Source organism: Apium graveolens, chromosome 4 (assembly GCF_009905375.1).
Source record: "Apium graveolens cultivar Ventura chromosome 4, ASM990537v1, whole genome shotgun sequence".
Taxonomy (NCBI): Eukaryota; Viridiplantae; Streptophyta; class Magnoliopsida; order Apiales; family Apiaceae; genus Apium; species Apium graveolens.
Genome location: NC_133650.1, coordinates 181,254,683 through 181,274,581, shown reverse-complemented (window position 1 = coordinate 181,274,581; position 19,899 = coordinate 181,254,683).

The following is a 19,899-nucleotide window of genomic DNA, read 5'->3' as shown; positions in this document are numbered from 1 at the left end:
TCATCATATCATTCATATAACATAACTGTTATCATGGCAGACTCATATAACATAACTGTTATCATGGCAGACTCATCACACATGCATACTTGTAAAAATACAGTAAACACGTAACCAAATCAGCCCCTTATACACGTAGCTCTGATGCCATTGTTGGGTTCCGAAGGCATAAAACGCAGCGGATAAACGTAAATAAAACAAAAATTCGAAACCCAAAAACAGGATCCATGTATAATTATGGGCAGATTATGGAGATAACGAATCATACCTTTCAAGAGATTAACTTTTACGAACTCAACGGAGATCCTAGCTATCACGCTTTGTGTCTACCTCTCGGAGAAACACCTCTATGGTATCCACACGAGCACCTTCAAGAACGTCTCACGAACTTGACTACGGAATGGATGTACTAGCCTCCTTCTTGACGATCTGAATTGCCTCTGCCTCTCTTTGCTGCTAGGGTTTTCTTAAAAAAACGTTCAAGCCTCTTTAACCTCTCATTATCTATTTATAATGACTGATTAAAAAGGCCCATAATAGCAAAGCCCAACCCTAGTAGGTATTGGATTAAATAATAAAAACGAATTTCTATTATTTAATTAATAACTAAGTCATACTTAATTATTATGGGCAAAAACATTCCTTTTAATTCGAATTTATATTATCTCAATTAAGTCTTACTTAATTATAATAAAATTCAAATAATCATCAATTAATTTAAATCCATAATTTAAATTAACTATTCCATTAAGTGCTCTATTTGTGCGACCCTATAGGCTATTATTTAATTGGCAATAATTTTATTCTCTAATAAAATTATAAACAATGAGCGGTATCTAGTAATACATCATTGTTACCCAATTAAACAATAATTAAATCGTGATTAGATAAAACCTTTCGTGATTAATGTTTTTCCGTGTAATATAATCCCTTTAACCATACATATTATAGATTAAACTCGAGGCATGTATTTAGTCATCCTCTTCAACATTTAATCTGGGTTTACTTGATGCATGAGTAGATTATTGAAACAAATCATTATTTGAGCATGGCCATGCTTTTATAATCTCACTCAATCAAGAGGCCAATAATATCTCTCCTAATTATAGGAGGGTTAAATCCTTTATCTATCATTCATATTTCTCATACGACTCATGATATACCCGATGTCCACTTTTATCATCACCCGATCAAAAGTAACTTTTAATGTAGTCAAAGTATATTAATCCTCGTATAGAAATATAATGATTTCAAGTCAAAGGATCGTTACACCATTATCACTGTGAGTCTTTCTTATGACTTTATTAAACATGAAGAATCTCACTGTGGGTCTGTCCAGTACCATGTACTCTCACATGTACCTATGTATTGACTTCAGTACCCCCATACTTATAACCAATGAGATGTGGTTATCTTGTCAAACAACATACTAGTCTATCTATGTATTATTATTGTCCTATATAATAATACTCGACTAGGGACCTTTAAGAATATGATATATTATATAATCTCAAGTTCAAGTCATGTACTTAAACTATACAATTTGTATCATGATTCTAAGGACATTTATTATGCTAACAAAATATCGCAGTAATTAAGGTCATAATAAATACATTTATTGAATGATCAACTGACATAAAGATAAAAGAATAATGTATTGCCTCTAGGGCACCTACACTAACAAGTAGTACAATGTCAAATATGAGTGAACCCTCAGCTCTGCCTCCTCCTAAGAAAAGAAAAACCTATTCTGAGGCATCTGAAAGCCCATCCTTGTCCTCCCAACAGGACATGGACTTTGAAATGGCCAATGAACAGTTACTAGAGGCATTCTCTCAACAGGATGCATCTATTGAAATTCGCCATCGGGCCATGGCATCTTGTACTGAGTCAAGCACAATTCCATTACTCACAATGGAACCATACACTTCCCCAAATAATACTCAGGACACCCAGCGAGGAGTGCACGTCGAGTCGGTCACAGTGCCTGCCATAGTTACGGCAGAAGAGCAGTCACATGCTTCAGAGGGAAAATCTGACTCTCCGCCATCTTTAATAGAGTCATTTTCTCCCCTCCCAGATCCAACAACTCTGGCTCCCTTATGGGATTCTCCACTCGCAGATTTATCTGGAGAAAGTGGAGGGCAACTCGGTCAATCTATCCCTGAAGCAATTCAGACATCTATTCCAAAAGATTTGATAGCATTGACTGAGGATCGGGACTCGCGAATTCCCATTGCACCACCACTGACCTCTCTTGAAGAGGCTAGGGTGATTTTTAATGCAGGTACAAAAGAACAGCAATTGGAAGACTCCTCACGAGCAATCATATTGAGAGAAACACATGCACGTGAGATGAGTGAACCAAACACGAGTGAACTTCAGGTGAGAGCACACACAGACACTGATACTGTCAACCTGTTAGCTCAGATTGCTGCCCTGAAAGAAGAACTTGCTAAAAGTCAAGCTGAAGCTCAAGCATTCAAAGCACAAGTGGTTGAACGGTCTTCTTCTTCCACCTCTGTCGACAATCAGCTTGCAATCATAAGGAATGACATCTCAGATTTAAAGACTACTGTAATACCAAAGCTCAATTCTATTCAGGACACTCCAAATTTATCAGCTGATGACATATCCAACTTCTGCTCCCTACATACAAGAATGACTTCTCTTGAAGACCTCGTTGAGATGAATCATTCACTGGACAACTCAAGATTTGTAAAGATAGAGACGGGCATGGAACATCTAAATGAAGGCATGAAGCACTTATATTACATGATCAAGAATTCTCATTGCCCTAATGAAGATCAAAGAGCTTATTTTGAAGGACCGTCTGGTGGAGGATCAGGCTCTGGAGGTGGTGGAGGTTTCAGAGGAAAGTCAGCAGAGGATCCCTCAACTAAGGGGGAGAAGAAAGGGAGTAGTTCCAAAGGGAAAGAAAAAGATACTTCTGCTGGAGATAAAGGAAAGGCTGATGATGCCTACTACAGTGGAGAACAGGATGACTTCGATATTTTTGACATTCCCACTGAACCAGTTCAGGAAGATAAAGATGGGTTATTTGAAGCTGAAGAAGAAAGTGATTTTGAAGATTGGGAAGAAGAAGATACAGTGGATCCTAGGTTTGAGAAAGAATTTCAGAAAGAGCAGTCAGAGATGCAAAGAAAAGAAGCTGAACTCAAGAAGGTATCACAGATCATTGATAGGAGAAAAGACATACAAAGAACAGAAACTCTTCAAAAGCAACGTCTTCATGACATTAAAGCTCAAGAAAGGAGAAGAGATGTCAGACTGAAGATTGGTGGAAAGTGGGATGAAGCTAGGAGAGTACTCGATATGCCTCAGCTATGCACTAACAATGATAGGCAGTTCTTACATCTTCTTGACAAGCTGGAAATCTCAAATCCTAACAATGACATGTACATGAATGCTATCAAGACTGAAGTCTCAAGGATCACAGCTGCTTTTGATAGATCCCTAAATGAGATGAGCATTTTTGTATATTGTCAGAGTGAAGGATCATTCAAGGTGTCACTTCATCTATTTGAGAATCGTTCGTTGTCAGAGATTTGGGTTCTTTTAAACAAAGTGAAAAGAAGCTCAGAGTTGAATGAAGTTCTTCGGGAAAGGCTTAAAGAGTTTGCCAGCAGGGCTAGTCCTCAAGTGGTCAACAATCCTCATCAGGTGAGATTCTTTAAGTCTGATTGTCTTCAAATCTGTCAGCTAGATGTACAATCTCTTAAAGACTACTCAGCTAAGCATCTGGTCTGGATGGAACATCATTTGAGAACTGCTGGATATTCATCCATGTTGAAGACTCAAGCTGCTGACTTGATTCAAGCTTATTGTGAGAAGAATGTTAAAAGGTACAATCAACTCAAGAATAAGTTGAAGACAGTTGGAGTTCAACCAGTCAGACCAGCAAGCTTCACTTCAGAAAAGGATCGTGTTTTTGACAAGGAATTGCTTCAAGATTTAGAAGAAGGTGAAGTCAGAAGAGAAGACAACTAAAGTCAATTAGCTCAAAACTCAATGTAATATGATTAGAGCGTTATGAATCAAGATAGTCTAATGTAGTTATATGTTCAGGCTAGAGGAACATCTATCTTGTATTCACTTGTAAATTTCATTTGGAATCTGGAAAATGTTAAATATAATCCAGAACTTTTCTGCTATTTACTTTACATTACTGTTTATATCTTTTTCTTATTTGTTAGTTGAGTTATCCTCTAGGTATTTGTTGTTATTGTCTAACAAGCAAATAGGGGGAGATTGAAAGGCATATGTCATAGCCTACTCGTTTATTCGAGTATTTAACTCAACTCAAATAAGAATGTAATAAGTAAATAGTGGATCAAGCATCAGAGAGATCTCACAAAGTAACATCTGTCAAAGAATAAAGAAACATTGTTCATCTGCAGACTTGAAGATTCACTGGAAGAAGTTCAAGAATTTGATCATGCCTCAGTGATATTAATCAAGATCGTGGATTTAATCAAGTGACAGAGATCTCGTCAAGGTATCATTTATTACAAGGATTCAATCAGAACAACAAAGTCAAGACATGAAGAAACGTCACAAAAGTTAGTCACTCATGAACCAGACAGTACATCGAGTGTCAGCATTGAAGTGACGGAATTGATTCATAAGTCTCAGAGACTTTCAGAAGATTGTCAGAAGAATGGATGCTGCTCAGGGATAGTATTAATTCACTATTAATTAATTAAGTCATATAATTTAATTAACAGAATAAATTATATCTGCAAGGATTAATTTATTGATTAATTGAATTAAATTGATTAATTAATTTAGAATTAATATTAAGGATTTTCAGAATGTTAATTGATTAAAATCTGTGATAATTCTAAAAAGACAACTGATTGTACTAGTATGACAATCGGTATGACAATTGATAGTCATACCGAATGTCATGCTAATTCAGTTGATTGTATTGATAGAATTATTATTTAGATTAAAATCAATTATTAATTCAGTAAAACAATTTCATTTGAACTAATATGACAATCGGTATGACAATCAATAGTCATACCGAAAGTCTTGCTAGTTCATTTTAATTGTCTTGCTAGCTCTAATAGATTGTCTCACCGAAAGTCTTTCAAGCTAAAAAGGATTGTCATTCCAGTTCTTTTCCTCTCGGTTGGATTGTTAAATAGAAGCAGAAGCAGCAATTCATGATAATCATTCAATCATTCATTCATACAGAACAAGAGAACTCAGCAGAGAACAAAAGAAAAATATTTCATCATCCATCTGCTTATTCAAGATCAAATATTCTAGTTTGTTAATGTTAAATCCAAACCACTAGAATTACTTATCTTGTTCTTGTATATCTATCTAGCGGATTAAAATCCCTAGAACTTAATCTCAAATCGCTTTTAGCATTTGATCTTTTAATTACAAAAATAGAAAAAGTTCATGTCGAATTTATTCTAAATTTGTAATAATTGATTTGAGATTAATCCCTTGTAACCGATACCGTAGTTGTAACACCTTTCAAGTTTAATAAAAGTTTTATTTAACTTGAATTTTGTTTCACAATTTTATTCCGCATTTTATTCGACGAAACGGTATTGTTTGCATTCAACCCCCCCTTCTACAAACAAATTGGGACCTAACAGCTACTGTCCTTATCTGATTGTCCTTCAGCACCTAAGTTCTGATATCTATCTTCTGATGATTATCTCCTGATAACATAAGTACTGATATCCTTAAGTCCTGACTTCCAGTATAAGTACTGATCAACAGTTAAGTACTGATTTATCCCGTTCAAATAAGATCTGAAAGCTAAACATAAAATATATTAGCCATGACATTATCAAATATATCTAACAATCTCCCCCAACTTGTAAATTAACATAATATACAAGCTTAACAGATATTTGATGATGTCAAAAACATTAAGTACAAATGCATGAGAATTAGACTAGATAACTACAACTTACAGTCCTTAAAGCTTTTACCAATTTCAACTTCTGATAACAACTTCAGTCTGTATAAATATCAGTATTTAAGCAGTTTTAGATCTTCGACTTGGCTTCATCATTTTCTGATCTCTCTGATGTCAGGAGTTGTTCTGAGATAGTTCTTCAACAAACATTTCTCAGCATATCTTAGTTCATCAATCATTCTCCTTTTAACATCTTTAAGCTCTGCAGTATGTTCACCAGTTTGAAAGATTGCAGCTCTGAGATCATTGATCTTTGCTTTTCTCAACTCCTAATCTAGTCTTATGACATAAGCTTTGTCAGACTCCAGATTGAATTCAAGTCCCTTAATACCAAGATATGTTCTGATCTGTGCAGTATTAGGCTTCATATCAACAATATCACCATTGTGATCTCTGTACTTTGGAACATATATGCTGTCAGACTTAACAGAATAAAGCCTTTTCTGTCTCTGAATTTGTTCTTTTAAGTAGTTTGCAGCAGTCTCTGTTATTCTGTCATCCACTTGAAGTAAGAAAAGTACATGCTCCAATTCTTCAAAATACTTCAATGGAATGGCATTTTGTCTTATATGATAAACCCTACCATCTGTCATGAAATACAACATGATGTATTCTTTCAAGTAGGTATGGTAAACCATCTGTACAGATTCCAGTTGATTCAATCTCTCAGGAGTTGCTCCAATACCTGGTTCACTCAAGGAAGTTGGATCATTGGTAGTGTTGTGTACTCTTCTTTCATCAGCACTTCCCATTCCAGTTTTATCTCTAGCTTCCTTTCCAGTAACTACTCTTGCTTCAAAACCACTTGCAGTAGTCTTCAAAGATTGAGTCTGTTTTGCTTTAGTGAATCCTGGTAGGAGTGTCTTTGATCTATTTTCTGATATCAAGTTAACTTGAGCTCTGTCAGAGGTTACTTGCTTCTTCTGAATATCAGAACTTACAATTTCTTGACTCTGAACAACTTGAGCCATGTCAGAGGTTGTTTTAAGAACTTTTCTTGAAGTCAGAGCAAGATCATCCTTTTCATCAGTAATTTCTTCTTCCTCAGGAGGTACATAAACCTTGATAGGTTCACCAACCTTTTCTTTACCCTTGGATCTTGGATCTATCTGTGGTTGTGATCTAGCCAACGTTGCTTCAGTATGTGTCCTTTCTTTGACCACAATGCCCTTGAGTTTTGGAAGTGATTTTTTACCAGAAGCTTCAGATTTAGATGTGACTTTCTCTGATTTAAGTCTAGCTTCTTCTTCCTTTAAACTTTCCAAGTCCATTCCTGGATTTTCTTGAAGAAATAACTGTCTTGATATTTCCTCATCAAGATCTAGAAGTTCATCAAAACTTATCCTTTTACCAGCAGCAGAACTTATTCTTTTCCCAGTATCAGAACTTGTCCTGTGACTAGCTTGTCTTGATGTAAACCTTCTATCTTGACTATGACCGCTACCCATTCCAAAGTATCCTTGATCATCATTTCCATCATCCTTTCCTTGCAGTGTCTTGTTAGTGTTACATTTGGACTTAATTACCTTCTCCCCCTTTTTGGCATCAGCAGGTAGTAAAAGAGAGATAAGTAATTCCACTGAGGATTGGATTTCAGTAAGTTGCGATTGCTGAGAAGCTTGATTTGTAAGAATGTCATCAATCTGAGCTTGTTGTTTCTCTTGAGTTTTCTCAATATAAGCAATCCTGTCAATGGTAGGTTGAAAGAATTTTTTCTTATCAATTTTCCAAACTTGTTCTTGTTTGAGAAAGTTCTCCTGAATCTTGTGTAGCTCTGCATGAGTAGTTGAATGAAGACCTTGTAGATGATTAAAACTCAATGCAGTGACTCTAAGCTGGGTTTTTAAATCATCAGAATTTAACATTTCATCAGCTTTAGTCAAGTGCTCAGCAAGATGTATTGCAGTTGGAACACATGAAACTGAGTTCCATTCCTTAGTCCACTCCTGACCTGCAGGAGTTTCACTCCAAGGTACTGGTGCAGCCCCGGTAACAAACTTCTTTACCAGTTCAGACTTAGGAAGAGTCTGTTGAGAAGTATATCGTGAAGGACCTACTTCATCAGCATCTACAGTTGGGGCAACATCACCAGTATCTCCAGCATTTGCAGCATCAGAACTTAAAGAATCAGTATCTTCTGATAAGACAACAGTGTAAGTAGCAATGGAGGCTTCAGCATCCTCTAATTGCTGATCTGATACTAAGTTCTGATCAATAGCCATATCCTGATGCTCACCTAAAGTCTGATCATCAGCATCTTGATGCAGAGAAGGTGTTGTTAATAACTCTGGAGTTTGAACAGCATCAGTAACAGGTGTTGTGGAAGGATTATTTGCTGTTGGAGCTTCTAAGAGAAATACTTCAGACACAACCAAGTGTTGAACATCAATATCAGCACTTGTGCCTGGATCAACAAGAGACACAGATGGTGAGTTAGCCTTGTCAGATATAGCTTCCTGAGATGGAGTTGATGGAGAAGAAGTGACTGGAGCAAATTCCTTGTCTTGTGAGATCAGAGATTCCTGATCCCCTTCCTTAGCTGCTTCCTCTTCATCATCTAAAACTGGCCTTTGTGCCCTCTGTTTCTTGTCCTTCCTTGTTTATTTGGATTCCTTGGGAGTTTCAGGAACTGTCATTCGTCTAAGCCTCTTGAGAAGCCTAGAACCCCCAATTTCAGAATCCTTCTGAGAAATCTCTTTCTCAGCTTCAGTTACAACAGGTTCTCTAAAAGAAACCTGTTCCTCAGAATCAGATTCATCTCTCAATGCAATCCTCCTTCTCTTTTGAGATGTTTGAGGAACATTCTTTGTCCTCTTTGGCTTGGAAGATGAAGGCTTCACAGTAGGTGTTGAAGATGAAGGTTGAGCTGTCTGTGAAGTGGAGAGATAGGATTTGAGATATGTTCTGAGGGTAGGTTGAGTAGAATGAGAGGTAGGTACTGAGGTTGATGGATTTTGGGTGTTTGGAGTTGGTTGGACATCAGAGTAAACAGATCTATAAGTATCAAGATCAGCATTTACCAGGATCTGTTTTACAGACTTAGGAATCTGTAATGGTCTAACCACTTTTTTCTTAGTATCAGCATTTACCAGGTCATTAAAGTATCGTTTTACAACCTTAAAAGGTGGGGTTTGAGTGCTGACTAAATGAGGTTCATCAGTACAATAAGTGTAAATAAGTTGACAGAATCTAGCAAAATAAACAACATCTCGATCCTCTGTCATCCTATCCCCAATAAAACCAATTAAAGCAGTTGCAAAATCAAAATGAGTTTGATGGATAATTGCATACCCGATGTGCTGACTCAGAATTGGGATAGCATCAAAATTTGAACATTTGTTCCCAAAAGCTTTGGTGATGCAATCAAAGAAGAAACTCCATTCTCTTCTGATATTAGCCCGTTTCAACTGTCCAAGTTTCGACAGACTCTTTTCATATCCCAATTCAGCCATTAACTCCCGAAGGGCTGAGTCCTCTGGAATTGAGAAAGTACAATCTTCTGGAAGATGTAAAGCCCTGCGTACTGTACCAGGAGTGACTACAAAGGATGAATCACCCACTTGGAAGATAATACTGGGAGTTCCACGTTTACCACCATCATCAAAAAGTCCAGTCCTCCAAAGCCTCAGAACTTGTTGGCTTGAAAAGAATTCAGGCTGTGTTAATGCATACCCAACCTCACTATGTGCAAGAAGATCTTGCACAAAGTGCAATTCAGATGGAGCTTCAGTGTGATCAAGAACTGCAACATAGTTGTTGGGGACAAACTTAGCTCCATCAATGATTAAATCCTTTGGTGCCATGTGAAAAAAAATGAGAGTCAAGTATGCCTGTTAGGTGTTTAAGATAATGTCTGTATGAAAAACCAACGTGAGAAATAAAGAGAAAGAGAGTAAAAGTAAGGAGAGAGATAAAATATTAAGAAAATAAAAGATTAAAGAAATCTTCTCTCTGTTGTACTTATACTCTGAACAAAAATGTTACCGTTGGACACCTGTCAGACATGCAGTAATAACGGACAGTTACTGGGCTCGAGAAAACAGGAATCATTACTTACCCATTTGCCTAGTTTCAAGAAAAAACCGTTCCATTTATCAAGAGAAACAGTTTTAATTCAAAATTTAAACCGTTATCACTGATTGAATTATTTTTCACTGCATCATTGATATTCTGAAAATACATCACATGAAAATGACCAAGAAAAATTAGATAAGTAAGTGCTGAATATGAATCAGAACTTAATATAAATCAAAATTTAAATGGTCATCAGAATATCAATCAGGATTTATCAATACAAGATAAAATAACTCAGAGACAAAATCTTGAAGAAAAAAAACTTTCATTAATATATCAAGACAATACATTTATGAAATGGAAAGTACATCAATACTTATACAAGATTTTCCCTAAGCTTTTAAACCTAACATCAACAGCCTTAGTCCTAGCTAAGAAGCCTGACAAAGCTGATGATGAAGAAAAACAGGAAGAAGACGAGATTAAGTCATCTTCTTCTTCCTACTCTCGACAAACAGAATGGCGAGTCGGATGATTCGCTCTTGCTGGCGGAGAGCTTCCAGCCTTTCCTCCTCCAATCGCTCCAGATGGCGATGGTAGTCCATATAGAGGAACAGAAAGTGTGTCAGTACCTCCTGTGGGATAGAATCCCATATCTCCTCAGGAATGGCTGTGACATGCCATTCCTGCTGCCACTCGGCACAGCTTAGCTCCATATTGAAGTTTTGGTAGTTCAAAAACATGTTGTATCTGACCATTGTGTTTTTGAAAGAAGAAGTATGAAGATAAGTGTGTGAGAAGAATTTGATGGAAAGACTGATGTGAAGTGGCTGCTTATATAGGCAAGAGAATGCCAGGAGACGCAAAGAAATTGAATGCTAACAGGTAGAATTAATTCTACCTCGTCTCCCTAGATTTTGAAAAAGAATAACATTCATTGGAAAGAGGAATCATGGTTTAAACCGCACAAGAAACAAGAAACAGTGGACTGTTCAAGTACGAATACCATTAATCCTAATCATAGTGACTATTAATCTTCCACTTCAACATATTCTAGTTCGAATTGAGACTGGTACCAAATTTTATTCACAGATAAGCCAAGTAAAGGATTAGACTGAGAAATCAGAACTTAGACCTATACCAGAACTTAACAGTCATCAGAACATAATTTCTTAACTCGAAAAAGGAATGCCCATCTTAGTAAATCCTCATACAAGTTCTGAGTTATAGACTTCAGAACTTAATCATCAGAACGTGTAACTAGAACTTGTCCTCAGAACTTGTGCAACAATGACACAATGACTGTTTATCTACAATAACATAGACCACCACAGAAATTTTCATCATTCAGATGGAGTGATTAGTGTGTGCATTAAGCTAAATAACAGACAAAGAGTAAAGTCTGATTCACGTCAGTACATCTTAGAAATAAGGCATAACTAAAATTTTGCTAAAGAGCTGTCATTGTCCTGAAACCTACTGATGAATGAGTTCATGCTTGAGTCCACCTCAACTGTTTTGTGCTAATTTTATGCATCTTTTGAAATTCTATTTTACAGTGGCTTCTCAGTGTAAGTGAGTCACGACTGTTTATCAGAATTTATGCTATTATCAGAGTATTTCTCCAATAATCATAGAGTGTGAAAAGTCACCAAGAAAATATTTTGCTTTTCTAATGCATATCTACTTAATACCAGCAATGCACTTGGGTCGTCCCTTCCACATTTTTACTCTAGATCTCAAAGGAGTACCAGATTTTATTCTTTGATCTTTTTGCTTTTTCTTTTGATAAGTGAGGTTTATCAGTACTTAGTACATTCAGCAGTTTTACTAGTATCAGAACTTAACAGATGAGTAGCATTATTCTAATTTGTGACTTAGTAATAAGATATATAAAGTAAACTTAACTAAGCTCAATTATCAAAATTTGCTTGTGTCATAGGGTTTCCACTGAAATAATTACTTCTTATATGGAATCATTTGTTTATTGAAGACTACTAGGTCAATATCTAGCACAGTTATCCTCATAGGATTGAATAGGTACTTGAACAGACATATCACTTATTAGAGTTTAGAAACATATATCAGACAACAGTCAGTACTTAAAGACATTTATCAATTAAGCACAGAATACACAATGAGATTAATTCTGTAAATACTGAGCATAAAGTCTGATAACACAGAACAAGACTAAGCAGATTTAGAGAAAGAACCTGAAACCATTCCAAGTTCATTTACCAATCTTGTAAAAGTAGCTTCACACAGTGGTTTTGTGAAGATATCTTCTAGTTGTTGATCTGTGGGAACAAAATGCAATTCCACTGTACCTTCATCCACATGTTCCCTGATGAAGTGGTACCTGATGCTGATGTGCTTTGTCATTGAGTGTTGAACTGGATTACCTATCATAGCAATAGCACTTTGATTATCACAGTAAATAGGGATTTTGAAATATGTTAACCCATAATCCAGTAACTGATTCTTCATCCATAGAATCTGTGCACAACAGCTTCCTGCAGCAATATACTCTGCTTCTGCAGTTGATGTGGAAATTAACTTTTGTTTCTTGCTGTACCAAGAAACCAATCTGCCTCCAAGAAATTGGCAGCTTCCACTTGTGCTTTTCCTGTCAATTTTGCAACCTGCAAAATCTGCATCTGAGTAACCTATTAGTTTAAAATCTGATTCTCTAGGATACCATAATCCAAGAGCAGTTGTTCCTTTAAGATACTTAAAGATTCTTTTTACAGCTGTTAAGTGAGGTTCTCTTGGATCTGCTTGAAATCTTGCACAAAGACAGGTAGCATACATGATATCAGGTCTACTAGCAGTTAGATAGAGTAGAGAGCCAATCATACCTCTGTAGTCAGTAATATCTACTGATTTACCGGTATCCTTATCCAGTTTTGAAGTGGCCATTGGAGTGGATGCACTTGAACAATCTTGCATTCCAAATTTCTTCAGCAAGTTTCTGGTGTACTTGGTTTGACAAATAAAAGTGCCTTCCTCATTCTCCTTGACTTGAAGGCCCAGAAAATAGCTAAGTTCCCCCATCATACTCATCTGATATCTTGACTGCATTAGCTTGGCAAACTTTTTGCAAAGTTTGTCATTTGTAGATCCAAAAATGATATCATCAACATAAATCTGGACCAGAAGTAAGTCATTTCCATGGTTGAGGTAGAACAGTGTTTTGTCTATTGTCCCTCTGTTGAATCCACTTTCCAGAAGAAACTGAGCTAAAGTCTCATACCATGCTCTAGGAGCTTGCTTAAGTCCATAAAGTGCTTTATCAAGCCTGTAGACATAATCTGGATGTTTGGTATCTACAAAACCTGGAGGTTGTTCAACATATACCTCCTCCTCCAATTCTCCATTGAGAAAAGCACTTTTCACATCCATTTGAAAGACAGTAAACTTTTTGTGAGCAGCATAAGCCAAGAATATCCTTATGGCTTCTAACCTAGCAACTGGTGCAAATGTTTCATCATAATCAATTCCCTCCTGTTGAGAATATCCTTTTGCAGCCAGCCTTGCCTTATTCCTTGTAATTATGCCATCACTGTCAGTTTTGTTTCTGAATACCCACTTTGTACCAACAACAGATCTATTCTTTGGTCTTGGCACTAGGGTCCAGACTTTGTTTCTTTCAAATTCATTCAACTCTTCCTGCATTGCTTGCACCCAATCAGCATCTTGAAGAGCTTCTTCCACTTTCTTTGGCTCAGTCTGAGAGAGAAAATAATTGTAAAGACATTCATTTGAAATACCTGTTCTAGTTCTGACACCTGCATCAGGATTTCCAATTATCAAATCAGGTGTATGTGATTTTGTCCACTTCCTTGCAGATGGAAGGTTTTCTCTAGAACTGGATGCTCCCCCATGATCCATGCTATTTTCATTTTCATTTTCTGATGCTCCCCCTGAAACTATGCTCTCTGAGTTGGATTCTTCAGTATTTAGATTTTCAGCACTATCAGAACTTGGCTTATCAGAACTTGACGAATCAGAACTTGAAGAGCCGGATGCATGTTCTGATGTTTCTTGAGATATGGTAGGATCTTGAGTATGCTCCCCCTGCATAGGTGCATCTTCCTTTGACGTAGTCTCCACAGTTTCAATAACATCAGAGTTTAATCCATCAGAGTTTACAGTATCAAGACTTAGACTATCAGGATTTTCTGTATCAGAATTTGAGTCTTCATTTTCAAATCTCAGTTGATCATGGTCAATGAAATCTTCAAGACCAGTAATCTTTTTGTCATCAAAAGAGACATTGATAGATTCCATGACCACTTTTGTTCTCAAATTATAGACTCTAAAGGCTTTTGTGGAAAGTGGATATCCAATAAAGATTCCTTCATCAGCTTTTAGATCAAACTTTGATAGCTGTTCAGGATGAGTCTTGAGAACAAAACACTTGCATCCAAATACATGAAAATATTTCAGATTTGGCTTCTTTTTCTTCACCATCTTATATGGTGTTTTTCCATGCTTGTTAATGAGTGTTGCATTTTGAGTAAAACAAGCAGTCTGCACAGCTTCAGCCCAGAAATAGGTAGGAAGCTTTGCTTCTTCAAGCATTGTACGTGCAGCTTCAATGAGAGTTCTATTCTTCCTTTCAACAACTCCATTTTACTGTGGAGTTCCAGGAGCAGAAAATTCCTGCTTTATTTCATGGCTTTTGCAGAACTCTTCCATTATCAAATTCTTGAACTCAGTGCCATTATCACTCCTTAAAACTTTCACAGAATCTTTGACCATTTTATCCAGATGTTTGATATGATCAATCAAGGTTGATGCAGTTTCACTTTTTGTATGCAAGAAATACACCCATGTGTATCTGGTGAACTCATCCACTATGACCAACGCATACTTCTTCTTTGCAATAGACATGACATTTACTGGACCAAATAGATCAACATGTAGTAGATGATAAGGCTCAAGAATTGATGATTCAGTCTTGCTCTTGAATGAAGATTTTCTTTGTTTGGCTTTCTGACATGAATCACAAAGACCATCAGGAGCAAATACTGTGTTTGGCAATCCTCTCACAAGATCTTTCTTGACCAGTTCATTTATATTGTTGAAATTTAAATGAGAGAGTTTCTTATGCCAATTCCAGCTTTCTTCAATTGATGCTCTACTCATCAGACAGATTGCAAAACCATCAGTACTTGTTGAAAGCTTAGCTTCATAAATGTTACCACGCCTGTATCCTTTCAGAACAACTTTGCCTTTAGATTTACTCATAATTTCACAGTGTTCTTCAAAGAAATCAACATGATAACCTCTGTCACAGATTTGACTTATACTCAGTAGGTTGTGTTTAAGTCCTGAAACTAGAGCTACTTGTTTAATTATGACACTTCCAAGATTGATATTGCCATATCCCAATGTTTTTCCAATGTTGCCATCTCCATAAGAAACACTTGGGCCAGCTTTCTCCACAAAGTCTGATAGCAGGGCCTTATTTCCAGTCATATGTTCTGAACATCCACTGTCCAGAACTAGAATATTTTTCCTATTGCCCTGCAATCACAAAGACCACTAATTAGTAATTTTAAGGACCCATACTTGCTTGGATCCTTTGGCCTTATTAAGTTTATTAACATTTGCAGCGGATTTAGCATCAGAGTTTATGTTAACAATTTTCTTATCAGAACTTACATTATCAGACTTTGAATCAGAATTTACACTAGAAGGAACAATGGAAACTTTCTTCAAAGAAGGTTTTATTTGATAATAATCATAGTACAAACTATGATATTCCTTACAAGTATAAATGGAATGCCATAAACTACCATAATGAAAACAAGGATTTTGTGGTTTGTATCTAACAAACTGACTCTTAACTCCTGATTTTGAAGGTAAGGAGTTAATATTCTTATTCTTCCTGCAAAAAGAAGCCAGATGGTTAGAACTTCCACAGTTATGACATGTTTTCCTAGGAGCATCAGGAACAGGTTTATAATCATTGCTTTTATTCACACCTTCCTTTCCATTCCTATATTTCCTAGGTGATTTTACCTTGTTTGCATTCTTAACATCTTTCAGCTTATGCTTAAGCTGCTTTTTTGTCATTAAGCCTATGTTCACTTCAGCTGTCTTTTCCTGTTTTAGTTTGTCAGAAGTTAATTTCTTTGTAACTTCTGATTTTTCATTTTCAGACTTTACAGTTACAAACTTAACAGGTTTTAACTTTGGCTTTTGCTTATCAACAGACTTAATTTCTTCAGTTCCTTTATCTTTCTTATCTTCTCCATAACCTAAGCCCTCTTTCCAGTTTCCACTACTTAGCAAATTTTGAGTTGTTTTGCCAGAGTTAGTCCAAGTCCTGATAATCTCTCTTTCCTTTTCTAACTCAGTTTTTAGAGATTCATTTAATTTTAGCACTTCATTCCTAACATAAAAAGCATCATCTCTATCCTTCTGAGTTTGATGGAACATGACTAACTCTTTTTCTAAGAAATCATTTCTTTTCTTAAATGCAAGATTTTCAGAAGTTAATCTTTCACATGTTAAAGTTTGATCTCTATAACTAACAAACATGATTTTAAGATATCTTCTCAACTCATTAATATCATCAGTATAAAAAGCATAAGTAGTCTGAGGTACCTTTGTTTCAGCAGCTTCAGAACTGCTCTCAGCACTTTCTTTATCAGCATTTGCCATCAATGCATAGTTTTCCTCACTTTCAGAGTCTGAGGTGTCTGTCCAGCTTTTCTGCTTTGTGACAAGAGCCTTGCCTTTGTCACCCTTTACCTTCTTGCAGTCAGGAGATATGTGGCCTTTCTCACCACAGTTATAGCATTTAACATTGGTGTAATCTCCTCTGTCAGACTTTCCTCCTCTGCCTTCAGATCTTCTGAAATTCTTCTTATCAGAACTTATGCCTTTCCTGGAAAACTTCTTTGCCTTCCTAAACTTCCTGTATGCAATCTTTGTGATTCCTTTCACCATAAGAGCACACAGCTTCATCATCTCCTCATCAGCATCAGTCTCAGGCAAGCTTTCATAATCTGAGTCATCATCACTCTCAGAACTTGATGACTCAGTATCAGACTTTATGAAAAGAGCTTTACCCTTGTCTTTCTTTGAGGAAGCTGCTTTGGGGAATTCTTCTTCAGCCTTAAGAGCAACTGTCCTTGACTTTCCTCCTTTCCTCTTGCTTCTTTGTTCCATCTCCAGCTCATGAGTCTTGAGCATTCCATAGATTTCGTCAAGAGTTGTTTCATCAAGATTGTAGTTGTCTCTTATTGTCGTTGCCTTCAAATCCCAGCATTCAGGAAGAGCTAACAGGAACTTAAGGTTTGAATCTTCAAGATAATACTCTTTATCAACCAATGACAAATCATTCAAAAGTTTGACAAATCTATCATATAAATCATTCAATGACTCATTAGTCTTTGAGTCAAAGTGTTCATACTCTTGAGTGAGTATTGTCTTCCTGTTCTTCTTAATTGTGTCAGTTCCCCGACACCTTATTTTCAGAGCATCCCATATTTCCTTAGCAGTCTTGCAGTTGATTACCCTGTTTGACATTACATTATCAATGGCACTATGCAGTAAGTGTCGTACCTTAGCATCCTTAGCAATTGATGCTATGTCTTCAACAGTATAATCACTCTTATCTTTTGGTACGGTCTTTGCTGCTTCACCTGCAACTGCAACAGCAAGCTTGGTTGGTTTGTGAGGGCCTTCCTTGATTCTATCAAGGTATTCTGGATCTGTTGCTTCCAGGAACATGGTCATCCTTACCTTCCATATGGGATATTCAGATGGTCTCAGTATGGGAACTCTGATGGTCTCATACCGACTCTGAATTTGTGTCTTTGGTGATTCCTCAGTTTTGGTAGGCTTAGTTGGAGTTTCTGTGTCCGACATGATTGTGTTTGGATCTTTAACTGTATGTATGTTAACAGATAGGCTCTGATACCAATTGTTAGGTCACACACACACTGTAGAGGGGGTGAATACAGTGTATAGTACACTCAAATCGAACTTTAAGAACTTAAGTAACAGAAAACAAACTTTATTGAAACATTAAACTCTGTTACAGTATGGAACTGTTACCTCTCAGTGATGAACAAATATCACGAGAGCTGCTAGGGTTACAATGAATAATCTTGTTTAATAATGATAACACTTATAGTGTAAACCCTATGTCTGTGTTTATATACTACACAGTTACAAGATAATCGCTAATTGATATGGAATATAATTCTGCTTCCTAAAATATATCAATCAGATATCTTTTCTTCCAAGTATTCCATTCTTTACGGAATTCCTTCTTCATGCATATCTCTTCTTATGTTTATCTTGATCTTCTTTCCTTTAATCAGCTACTGTCATTATCTGATTGTCCTTCAGCACCTAAGTTCTGATATCTATCTTCTGATGATTATCTCCTGATAACATAAGTACGGATATCCTTAAGTCCTGACTTCCGGTATAAGTACTGATCAACAGTTAAGTACTGATTTATCCTGTTCAAATAAGATCTGAAAGCTAAACATAAAACATATTAGCCATGACATTATCAAATATATCTAACACTATATGTCTATAGAATTTGACAACATAAAGGCTTAATAAACAAGTTATCTATCGTGATTACATAGGGCAAGTAAGATGGTTAAAATTACCTACGAATCATGCATAATAAATACATGAACCTATGCTAGCATGGAAAGTTCTAAATCTCTATATTCACTTTCGCATCAATAGAGATTAACACGCTATCTTATATGTTAGCTACGCACATAAGATGAATAAGCACAACCAATACTAGAATATCAATCAATCACCACACACCAAGATATTGAAACAAATTAACTATAGAAATCCATAAGTAAATCCGTTCGAACCCCACGATAACGATTAGTTCATAATCGAACTCATCGTCACCATGGGTTCCAATGAAAACATGATAATAAATAATATAAGAGTGATAGGGTTCAAAGACAAATCGAAAATAAGCATCGAAGTATCAACTATATTAAAGAAAATAAAAGTCTTTTTCTCCGTAGTCATCTCGTGCTCTCTAGGTCTTCTTATGGCTCTCGCTGATCTCCTTGTTGTTGAAAACGTCTTTTTATTGATATATATAGGCTCCAAGATGACCAGGACTCTCAAAATCTTCAATTTCGACTAAAATCAGGATTCTGGTGTGAAAGAAGGCGCGGGCGCGCTACTTTCGGGCGCGGGCGCTCTAGAATAGTGATTTCTAGCACGCGGGCGCGCTGATTCTGAAGCGGCCGCGCTGACCTTCTGAAAATTTTCTGACAATTCTTCTTTTGGCCGTATCTTGAGTTCTACTCGTCAGAATTAGGCGATTAAACTGCCCACGCGAAGCTAACGAGATTCTCTACAACTTGATAATGACTTAGGATTCCAATTCTGATCTCTTTTCAGCATAATTCCTTGAAAATCACCTTTCTTCATTTAATTGATGCCTGAAATGCCATAACACAAAAATATATCACAAATACCATTAACTTGAGTCCAAAACACCAACTTAAACTTGTAATAAAGCGTTCCAAGTAGATATAAAATCCACTTATCAAAAATCTCTAAGCTCTTATAATATTATGAGTTGTTTAAAAGACAAAAAAGAGAAGTACATTGAGACATATCACTAATCCAAATGGTAGACTCCATTTGATCATGTAAAGTAAATATTGTAACTCGAGTAGGATTGTAATGATGTTATAGACATGTCATGTACCTAACAATAAATATGGGCAAAAAAGATAAGAGATGAAGAGCCACCCAGAAAGAGGTCGTTAGTGATGGTTATGATAAACAAATAAGGAAGAGGATGAGGTTGAGGGGATAGATGAGTACATATCATTGCGTATATTAATAAAAAATGCACTATTGTGGTTAGCGCATTAAGTGGCTATTTATAGCCA